General features: G+C 38.3%; 1 pseudogene; it reads right to left on the bottom strand.

Annotated features, from left to right (window-relative positions):
- Positions 1–11,882, bottom strand: part of LOC121458313 — a 111,303-nt pseudogene extending 99,421 nt beyond the window's left edge.
- Positions 11,883–12,286: the final 404 nt, after the last annotated feature.

The following is a 12,286-nucleotide window of genomic DNA, read 5'->3' as shown; positions in this document are numbered from 1 at the left end:
TTTATACATGAATTTTATCCAATTAGTTACATCTTACCCATGCTAATAAATGTAAGAAGATTAAAAGAAACATGTTAGTAAGTCAAAGAATACCAGCACACACACACTTGGGTACTCTTACCCAAGATGGCGGTGAGGTCAAAATGGAGGCTACCCACGTGTTTGTATCTTTTACAGCTGTTTTAATCTGGAGTGACAAGTTTTAAAAATCTTAAAACATGCACATGTACACACACAAAAAAAGACAAATATACTATAGAAACAAACACAAATACACATATAGACATAATAGTGTGGCCACACTACTTTAACAGAGAAACAAATAAAACTTTTTTGGAACCTGTGCCAGCTGACCATCTTAAAAATCCTGGTGTAGGCAGGTGGCAGATGCCAGGGAAGCACACAGGTGGTCCCATTAAGGACCAGATTAGCAGAGGCTGCAAGAGGGAACAGAAACAAAGGATGGAATACCTATACCGTTTTAAAGGGGAAGGATGGAGATACATGGATCTGGATCCATTGTAGAGTCCCAGTGTGACCAGATTAATGCTAGGAATGGAGACAAACAATAAACAGAGAAGTTAGGAAGGGGAGCAGGGAAAAGCAATGGAAGTGGGAGCATAGCATCCAGAAACCATGGGAATATGAAACTTTGTTTTATGTCAGGTGTTAGATAGCCCCAATTTAAAAGGATTTTTGTAAAAGGCAGCCCAAGGGTGTTTGGAGATCAGGCCTTGAATTGTAAGTGTCCATTTATACATCTATGCCAATTCTCAGGATTCAATGCCTACCACAATGTGTCTACTGTGGTAAGAATCTTGAGTAAAAAAAAAAAAAAAGAAGTGTGTGAGAATTTCATGGGTGAATGCCTCCATCACGGGCAGTCCCACCTCAGCAAGGACTGCCTTGCTGCTGGTAGGTTTGGGTGCCTGGCACAACCGTGACTTCAACAGATGACCTGACAAACATATGGGCCCAGGACCCTAGGGACATGTACTTGAAAAAGGGGAGCTATCTTAGCTTGGCACAGAGCACAGGTGAGAAAGTAGTTTTCTAACACATAGCCCTGAGCCAGAGGGGAAAAAAAAAAAAACCAACTCAGCAGAACCTCCAAATGATATTTCGGCCTGGTAAACCTCTCTGCTGATGCAATAATCCAAATCAAACCAAATCAGACTGAAGTAGAAGAAGCCCAGGTTTAATGTTTGCCAGTGCTCCTGGATGCCTCCCCCAGGAAAACAGGGAGTTGGAAAAGGTGAGACCATGTGTTCATTCTCTGGGAGGCAGTTTAAATAGCCTGTGGGAGTGGTCTTGACCCTCCCTGGGGAGGGGTTACCATTTGATGGGCTTTCTCGGAGGTGGAGTTTAGACCGAGGCAACTCCCTGGGGAGGGGGCTTTGACCCCCCCAGCAAAAATCACAGTGGTGTCTCTCCAGATCTGCAGAGTATAGCAATGCTTAGTTTCTGCTTATATACTGTCCATCATGGACTTCTCAGGCTGTGTCCAGTTATCTTGAGTGAGTAATACCACTAAGTTCTGGTTATCAGGTGAAGTCATGGGAGTAGTGGAGATCCTGAGATGCCTAAAAGGCATTTTTACTGTGCTTATTACAGACAGCAAGAAAGGGGAAGAAAAAGGTATGTTCTTCAATGATAGCCCTCAATTGGTCTTTTCAGCAGCAGGGTCACCTATTATGAACAATGGCACAAAATTATAAAGGTAGAGTCTGTAAATCTATTGATTAATTTCCAGATTACAACATTCAGAATACTTCACCATCAGTATGTCAAGACCAATGTAAATACTTTTTAAAAACACATTAAAAAAAAGAAAATAGGACTTTGTTTTCAATGAACCTAGCATCTTGATAGCCTAATCTTTGAAGTGCCCCAAGGAATTCTAACAAAAACTAGATCTAATTATTTTAGATACAAGGATCCCTAATTGACCCCAAACTGCTTATGGAATGAAAATCAAGTTAAAATCTGGATAAGTTATTCCAGCCAAAAGCATTATCCATTAGCATGCTAAATTAAGGTTATGAACCATCATTAAAAATACTCTTTAAAATGAAAGCATGCTTTAGGAAAAACAAAACAAGTAAGAAGTAGAGACGAAAGGGAGACTTGAACATCAATATATGAACAATTATATTAAGTATGGAGTAAGATAAAATACATATCTTGCTAGAATCTAATGCCCCAACAGAAGTAAGAGGTTCAGTTCTGTTCATTAGACTTTAATGCATTATACTTAATACAATAAAAGTTAAGAGAGCTTTTTCGTAAGTAGGTCCTCTTAAACAGAACTTTATGTATCTTTAGGGCTTTTCTGTGTAGCCTATTAACTGAATTCAAAAAGCTATTGAATATTAACCTTCATCAGGCAATGAAAGGAGACAGAGACAGAGACCCACATGGGAGCACCGGACAGAAATCTCAAGGTCCAAATCAGGAGCAGAAGGAGACGGAGCACGAGCAAGGAACTCAGGACCACGAGGGGTGCACCCACACACTAAGACAATGGGGATGTTCTATTGGGATCTCACCAAGACTAGCTGGCCTAGGTCTGAAAAAGCATGGGATAAATCCGGACTAGCTGAACATAGCGGACAATGAGGAATACTGAGAATTCAAGAACAATTGCAGTGGGTTTTTGATCCTACTGCACGTACTGGCTTTGTGGGAGCCTAGGCAGTTTGAATGCTCACCTTACGAGACCTGGATAGAGGTGGGCAGTCCTTGGGCTTCCCACAGGTCAGGGAACCCTGATTGCTCTTCGAGCAGATGAGGGGGGGGGGACTTGATCGGGGGAGGGGGAGGGAAATGGGAAGCGGTTGTGGGGACGAGGCAGAAATCCTTAATAAATAAATAAATTAAAAAAAAGGATATATTAAAATTCTTTACATTTATCCCAGCATTAAAAAAAAAAAGCTATTGACTAACATTCATGAATCCCTGGGCTCAAACCTAACACCATGTAAATTGGACATGAACTTTCTGAACTTGTGACACTCCTGACTCTACTTACTGAAAGCATGTACCACCTCACCTGGTTTTGCTAAGGATTAATCCCAGACTATTATGAATGTGGACCAAGTACTCAACAAACTGAGCTCTGTCTCCAGCCCCAAAACTGGTAGTTTCAAATTATAGAAGATTTCCTAACACACTAAGATATACTAATAATATTAGTGTGTGATCAGATATTATAAAATATTTTGAAAAGTTAAAATCCTAGAACTAAAAGTAAATAGAAAAAAACATAATAATAGAAGAAAATTTAAGACACATTCTTAGAAAAGTTCAGTACACCCAGTACCAAAATAAGACAAAACTAAAATATTTCTAAAAATAATTATGGTTTGAGTATACATTAATAAACTTGATAGACATATGATTGTACCATAACTGTTAAAAGAAAACAGTTCACTTAGATATATAAAACACGGTCCCTGTATTTGTCTGTAGAGTAAGTTTCATCAAATTTTGTTTCAATGATTGAGTTATTGTTTTATCCATAAAGGTATCAATCAGGTGACTTTACATGAGAAAGATGAGTTCAAAAATTACTTTTCAGAATAACTCATTTCAATCACCTATATTCTACATTATCTTATTAATGAACATTGTATTTGTTCCATTAGAAGCTTCACCCCAGCCTTCTTCCTGCCTCTTCAAACCCTGCCCCTCGGCAAGCCTGCCAGGTGACAACTTTTCCCCCAGAGCTGCTCAAGACCATGCTTACAGGGTATTTAAGCACTTGTCCATAGACCTGCCATGTGAGTTCTCCTCTTCCTTTCCCCAACCCCCACTATCACATAGGAGTGCTTTGCTCAGATTAAACCTGGTCCTCTACCTTTTAATTCAGTTCAATTCGGCTTACTGCATGGGTTGAGAAACCTAACTACCTGGGCATCAAAAATACTTATCATCTCATGCTGAACCCAGGTAGAGTTGGGGCTCCCCTGATGTTTGCCGGCCATTTGGATGTGTTCCCTGCCAGTTTGAGATTCAAAAATACTTACCAATATTATTAGGTCTTTAATTTTCATAAATGGTTTCTAGTTTCTATATATAAAGGAAAATCAATAAATCTTAAGCATAAAGCTTTTAAATCATGTTGGGAACTCAAACATACCCAAAATATGTTATAATTGTTTATTTTAACTTATTCATTTATTAATTTATTTGTTGAGACAAGAACTCATGCAATACAGTCTGGCTTCAAACTTTCTAAGTAGCTAAGGATGGTGCTGAACTCCGGCAACTACCTCTTGAGAGAGTACTATTGTGGTACCCATGTGGTGCTGGGACTGAGCCAAGGGACTCATGAATGCTAGACAATAACTTTTCTTACTACCTCCTCAGTCTGCTAATGTTTTATAATATTATTTTTCAAAAAATATTGTTTTGCAAAGTGTTGTGTATGGAAAGTTAATTTTCAAGAATTTTGGGATAGTTTTGTGATGTGGGAAGGTCATTTGTCAATCTGTTGTTTCATTGGTTAATCAATAAAGAAAACTGTTTGGCCTGATAGGTTATAAAATTAGGTATGTGGAGTAGACAGAACAGAATAACAGAATGCTGGGAAGAAGGGAAGTGAGCCAGACGCCATGCCTCTCCTCTCCAGGTCAGATGCAATGGAGCCAGACATGCTGAATACATTCTGGTAAGCTACTCCCTCGTGGTGCTACACAGATTATTAGAAATGGGTTAGTCCAGATGTGAGAATTAACCAAGAAGAGGCTAGATATAATGGGTCAAGCAGTGTTTATATGAATACAGTTTGTGTGTTGTTATTTCGGGTGTAAAGCTAACCATGCGGGAGCCGGGCGAACGAAAAACAGGTCGGCCCGCAGCTCCTACTACAGTTTTGCCTTTAAACTTACATAACAATTCAGAGCTTTATTTATTTATCTGTTTGTTTTCAAGCTGGTATCTTTGCTGACTTCTGTTTATTCTTGTTTGGAATATGAAAAATTAAAGAGTTGTTATAAGAATTGTTAGGAAGTCAAAAATGATGTCAATATACTACATCAGGGATGAAGTATCTCACACAATTATAACACATTTGTCATTTATTTTTATAAAAACTATTAAAAATGTTTTGTAACAATAATTTGGCAGTATGGTGCATATGCAGATGATTTTTTTCACATTTTGCTTTCAGTCATTTCTTTCTCCCTATTTAATTCAAAAAGTAGAAATATTTAGAACAGCAGTACAAAGTGGAAATCATGGCTCTAAGGAGATGACTCATCAGTTAAGAAAACTGGCCACATTTCCAAGTACCTGAGTTCTACTCTGAGTACCCACATCTGGTGGATCAGATCTGCCTATAATTCCAGTTTGATAGGATTTGACAAACACCCTCTTCTGGTCCCTACAGACATACATAGATGCTGGGACACACATACTCATAAGAAATAAACATTTTTTTGAATAAGTGAAACTCTCCATCTTAGAGTTAGACTTAAATGCTTTCAAACAGCAAAACTCATTTGATCTATTAGTGTGAAATTTAGTTCTCAAGCATAAATACAATCTATGCACATAAATATATATGAAACCTATGAAATTATGCTTACATATACATAAGTATTATATATGTGTATTTTTGCAATCATTTCAACTGCCTCACTTAAGATCTTGAAACTGTCTTCCTAAAACTGTGAAAGATCTAAAACATATCAGTTGGATTCCTGTGGAGTTTTTTATGCTTTTTATTTATTCTTCTCTCATGCAATACATTACAAAGTGGCTTCTCCTCCCTTCACTCCTCCCAATTCCTGTTTTATACTTCTTTAACCTACAGATCAACTACTTCTCAGTTTCCCGTGAGAAAAGACCAGGCCTTCCTGGGATATCAGCAAAACAAGGCAGGTATTTTGTCAGCATGCATGTCTATGTACCATGTACATGCCTAACACATAAAGAGTTCAGAAGAGGGTGTCAAGTCTCTGGAAGTGGAGTTACATGGTAGTTGTAAGTGAACATATGTATGCTGGGTATCAAACCTTTATCCTCTAAAAGAGCAGCCCATGCTCTTAACTGCCAAATCTTCTATACAACCCCATAATCATTTTTTTTTTTTTTTGGAGTTCAGTCCTTCTTCATAGTAGTGATTCCATGTCTGTTGCTATAATTCTAGACAAAATGCCAGGGAGTTCACAAACCCTACCAGTGAACCTATAGTTGATTTTCTAGATGAGCATGTTGTTAAACTGCCTTTTAAATATCCATATGTGTATGTGTGTGTATAAATGTATGTATGTATGTATGTATGTATGTATGTATGTATTATGTATGTATACGGACTGTTCTCACCCCTGGGCTAATGAACTACAAATTTCCTTTTAGCATTAGGTAACAACATATTGAGAGACTAATTATTGACCAAAGTACAGAGAATAAGTAATTGTTCAATTCTCAGTCCTAAAACTGATATTTATATCTTGTCTTAATCAGTGTTTCTATTACTGTGATATAACACCAAGAACAAATAGCAAGTTGGGGAGGGAAGGATTTATTTGGCTTACACTTTCAAGCCATAGTCTGAAAGAAGATAGAATAGAACTCTAACGGCAGGAACCTAGAGGCAGGAGCTGTTGCTGTGACCATGGAGGAGTGCTGCTTACTGACATGTTCTTCCTGGTTTGTTCAACCTGCTTTCTTATAAATCCAAGGACCATTGGCTCAGGAATAGAACCACAGACAATGGGCTGGGTCTTTCCTGGTGGATCACTAATTGAGAGAATGCCTTACGTCTGGACCTCATGGAGGCATTTTCTTAACTGAGGTTGCCTCCATTCAGATGGCTTTAGCTTATGTAAAGTTGACATAAAACCAGAGAACACAATATCAATATCTCTAATACTCAAGAAACATGAAAGAGGTGAAAGAAAAACTGTAAGATTTTCAGTGATGGAGGAGAGTCATCTGTCTATGTGTTACTCTCATTGGTTAATAAAGAAACTGCCTTGGCTTTTTGATAGAGCAGGATTTAGATAGGTGGAGTAGACAGAACAGAATGCTGGGAGAAAGAAGCAGAGTCAGGAAGCCATCATGGAGCCAGCCACCAGGTCAGACATGCTGAATCTTTCCCTGTAAGCCACCACCTTGTAGTGCTACACAGATTATTAGAATTGGGTTAAGCAAGATGTGAAAGTTAGCCAAGAATAGGCTAGAACTAATGGGTCAGGCAGTGTTCAAACGAATACAATCTGTGTGTTGTTACTTTGGGTGTAAAGCTAGCTATGTGGGAGTTGGGTGGGATGAAAAGCAGGCCTACTCGCCTCCTCACTACATTTCAGGATTTAAGAAGGGTGCTGTGAAACATTTTTCTGACATGGCCTTTGAACTCATGAACTCACAACAGATAGCGCTACCTACACAAAACCCACACAAGCCAATCAACATTCCAGCCCAGAGCAGAGAGGGCCTCATGTGGCTCCACCTTTAGCTGAAGAGATATTGGCAGTTGGTACTGGGGAAAACAGACTCATTTTAATTGGGAATATGATTACAGGTAGTTTGCCCATTCACCTGGGGATGGCCCCTCACCCATGTACAAGCACCAGCAATAATTGTACTTCCTGGGAGGTAAGAAAATTAATAATATTAAAAAAAGAAGGGGGAGAGAGTAATATTAGGAGAATCCAGGGAAAATGGGATTGAACTCAAGCACCAAGTTTGGCAGCAAACATCTTTGCCTGCTGAGCCATGTCTCTAGGCTTATCTTTTCATTTTGTATGAATGTATATTTCAAGTGTTTTTTTTTTAATTTCACTAAGACCAATTATATTGTTTTAATTAGTATTTACTCCATTCTTCAAGTCTCCGGAGCTAACTGTTAATCAGATTTTCTCCTATGTTAATACTTCATGGGGTTTATCATTTTATATTGTTCATTTAAAGTCAATGTTGTGAAGAATGTAAGATCCATGTTTAAACACATTCTCTTTGTTTGTATGTGAACATCCGGTTATTTCAGGAATATTGTTTAAAAGGCTTGTTTTCCCAATGTAGTGACTTTGTTACCAAGACAAATATGGTTAGGGTTTTTATGTGAGTTTACTTATGAGCTCCCTATTATGCTACATTTGTCGATGTGAAATTTGAATAAGAATATTTCAGTCACAGTCACAGATAGTTGAATACTTGATCCTCAAATGGTTTAACTGTTCAGCGAGGTGGTGCCTTCTTACTGGCAGAAATGTATCACTGGGTTCAGACACTTAGAGTTTGTAGTCACATCTATGTTTCAGATCATTCTTTCTGCATCTTGATCACAGTTAAATATTTGACCTCTGGGATTCTTACTCTGACTGCCTTTTGCTTGTTTTCTGTACCACTTATGGACTCATCTCTTGAACTCATCAGCCAAAATAAACTTTCTCATCCATAAGTTATTTTTGGTCATCGTGTTTTATCACAGTAATAGAGAAACAACTATCAAAATCTGTTTGCCTAGGGCCATTCTTGCATCAGTAAGTATCTTGTCAACCTTCTACAGGAAATGTTAGTCTTCCAGTTTCCATGTGTTCTTCTTCCCCTTTCATGTTGTGTTAACTGATCTTGGTGCTTTGTCTGTTCATCTAATCTTTGGTGCTTTGTCTGTTCATCTAATCTTTTTCATTTGTTTGTTTTGTTTTTTATATCTTTTTTATTAAAAATTTACTTTCCGTCTTTATGAGTTTTGTCTCTGCCCTCAATTAAGGAACCAGCATCTAGGTGATATCTCTTTGTGTATACCAGCACAATACAGCCAAATTGACAGTAATACTAAGTTTTATCAACCACAATCTTGAATAGGCTGCTGCTTAGATTTATACTTTATAACTTATTAGAGATTTTAACTTTTCTACATGTATTTCATATCTGTATTGCTGTCATTTTTCTGTCTCCTTTTTAGTTTGATGAGTTGCTACTGCTGCAAATCTGTTTAAAGATTCCTTTCTCTGGCACACCAATCCTCCAAGGAGTCCATGCAGGACTTCCTTCTGCTCAGTGTTCTGTCTCTTTCATTGTCATTCTCTCTCATTTTGTGAGAAAGGGTCTACCTGGTATCCCCGGCTGAACTAGAATTCAATCCACGTTGGCTTCAAACATAAATTCTCCTGTTTCATCTTCCCAGTACTAGGATTGTACCACACAGTAGACACTTTAGCAATGGTGTTGATGACTGCAGATTCATAACTGAGAATGGGAGATTTTGAAGGCCTTTGTGACAACCTCCACCTGCCTGCGCAAAGAAAAGCAGTCTAAGCAAAAAGCTATGGATGAGAGTCCTTAACAAGTATAATAAAGATGCTGAAGTGTAACTCTTCACAGGTCATAGTTTCTGGGGGGAGGGGGAGACTCAGTTTTCTTTTAGGAACTGATTACTGGGAGTTTGACCATTCTCCAATGAGTGTATGGGCAACACAAACTGGACTTGGTGGGTTTTGTTTGCTTGATTTTGGAGGTGCAGTGGTGGATGGTGAACATGAGAGGAATGTGAAGCAAGTGTGACCAGGGTGCTTTATACTACATTCCCAAATAATAATAATAATAAAAAAATAGTATGCCAGGGGGAAACAGTATTAGCCACTATGCCTGGCTGTTTTTTTTTTTTTCTCTCTAAAACTTATTTCAAACACTTTGATAGAATACTTCACTTTGCTCTCCAAATATTCTGGATCATCTGCTTTTTTCACCAGAGGCCTTAACAATTTTTCATACATTTTTATACTTGTACGTGATTATGCCCAACATCAATATCTGTTTCCAACCTTAGACTGTTTCTCAAGTTTTGCCTTGTAAAAATTTACTTTATAATTGCATAGTGATTTTTCATTCTAAAACCCTACATCAAGCATCCCTTTACTAAGGTAGTGAAAAGTGTAATGTGGGGTACAGGACGAATAAAACATTCCATAATCCTCTAATTTTATCCTAGTCTTTTAGAAGGCCTGCACCTTTGGACTTGAACTTCCCAAGTGGTACCTGCTCATATAGCAGGTGTAAAATGGGCAGCCACAGTTCAGTCGCCATATTTGCTTCTCACACAGGAAACCTGAAACAGAAAGAAAATGAACATCATTTTCAATTAGGCTCTTATGCAACCATGATCACATTGGCTTTGGCAGGACAGGTCTTGTGAAAGAAACCCATAGAGTTTGGTAGCTCACTTTCCCTAATGTTAACTGGAAAAGGGACCCTTTTTTTTTTTTTTTTTGATCTGAAAATTCCTCAGAGTGGAACTCACAAAGGTGGGAGGGGCATTTCACCAACCTGAGTTTTCCTTGGAATCTGTCTGTCTCAGACTTGCCCCGCAGGATCCCCTACTCATCTCATGAGTATAACTTTCTTCAGTCTTTCTTGCAGCCTATGGAGGTTCTCCAGAGAGGCTGTACTCCGTTATGCCATTCCCTGGACCCACTTGTCTACCCTTCTACTCTAGAAACAGCAGCTTGCTCTGTGACCTCAGTTGGCTGACAAATAAGTCCTTGGGTGTAGAGTTTATTTAGATTTTTAACTGGTTAGAATGTAAAGATGACTTGAAGTCTTGTTTACTCTTGATGGAAAAACTAGAAACCATTGAACATTAATGCTTTAAAGTTGTGTGATTCTGTGAACTTTATTTTATCAATACTACCAAATAAATACTGAATAAATAAGAGTTGAAAGGCTAGCATGTTCACTAAAGAGAACTATCTTAGTAAAAAAAAAAATCATAGAAGTTACATATCCTCATTACCACAGGTTTAAAAGAAAGAATATTTCCATGAGAATTATCAAGCCCTATTTCTGGCATTTTGCATTTATTTATATGCTGAAATGAAAAAGAACAGATGACAAGGGCTAGAGAAATGATTCTGCAGGCAAAGTCATTAGTAATTTTCCAGAGAATCCAAGTTTGACTTCTAGTACCACTATTAGAAGGCTCAAAACAACTTTTAGCTCAAGCTCCAGGATCATACAAACATGTAGAAATAAAATGAAGAGAAGAGATGAGAACTTAGACACTTCTGATCACAGTTCTAGCTTTGTATTTTGCATTACAAATTGTGGTTAAAATCAGTGGTTACGAACAAGAGTTGAGAGGTGGGATGTGCTTGAGTGGTCCAGTGATGAGCAGCATAAGGACTCAGTGTCACAGGACAGCATCAAAACTACAGCAAAACCTCAGGCCACAACAGAGGGAGTTCAGACCTGTCTCTGATGATGTGACAGAAGAATAAAAGAAGAAAAAAGTTACAACATGTTAACAATATAGAAGAGCTTTGAGAGAAACAATACCATTGTGGAAAGTCCAAGGTTTCCATGAGTGAAATAAAATAGAGGATGAGAGCAATGGATAGCAGTGGGTGAGACTGGTACACAGCATCACCTGGCAGAATCACAGTAAAACCACTTCCGGACATTTGTAGGGAAACCGCCTCTGATCTGCAACCACTTATAAGAAGGAAACCTATCCACTGATTGGTTAGCACATTACCTCAGGATGGATACTGCTCAGTCATACCACTAGGATCACTCTGCAGGAGACACAAATTAAAGGAGACTGGGAAAATTCAGACCCAACCACAGGCCAATTACCAGCTACTCATGCTACTTCAGAATCCAGTGTTCAACTCCACAGGTCTGCCAAATCCTCTAATGTACTAAATAAAGAAAAATATCTTTAATTTTCAAAGTGTATAAAAATCAAAATACTGTAGATTTAATAATATCTTATAAAAAATATAAAACTTAAAGTAATTTCATGGCCTTTTAAGTTGTTAGAATACATAAAAGGAAGAAACAGTTCTGCACTTTTTAGTGAGTTTCCAAGGAAGGCTTAGTTCGATACGTGGTCTTATCTGAAGAACGAAGTAGTCTCCAGAAACCATCATGGTCACAACGGAATTTTGAGAATCCTCAGCCAGTCCTCAAGATCCATGGGGATGAGGACTCTGAGCTTTCTGTCATTTGTAGAAATGTCTCCACCTGCAGAAATAGAGAGACACTTGTGTGTGGTGCTCAGACCGTAGCACCTCTCTAACAGTTTGTGGTTCTCAGTGCAGTGATTTCTCAGAATATGTTGCTCTGCCTAGTCTGAAGCATTGTCACGCAGAACTTGGTCCCCTGGTCTTGCTAGCTGCAGGTTTCAAGTACACCACCACTTCTGGATGGGGATTTACCACTTCACTGATCTTGATTTCCTCCCCAGCCAAGCATTTCTTATTTAATGAAAAATGAATGGAAGTAGATATTTCACATCACTTTGAAGTTATTATTCATATGTTCAAAAGCTTTA

The sequence above is a fragment of the Microtus oregoni genome, unplaced genomic scaffold (assembly GCF_018167655.1).
Source record: "Microtus oregoni isolate MIOR12 unplaced genomic scaffold, Mior012 000017F_ref0000208, whole genome shotgun sequence".
NCBI lineage: Eukaryota > Metazoa > Chordata > Mammalia > Rodentia > Cricetidae > Microtus > Microtus oregoni.
Note: the sequence above shows the minus strand (reverse complement) of the source record. Positions and strands in the feature narration are given on the sequence as shown.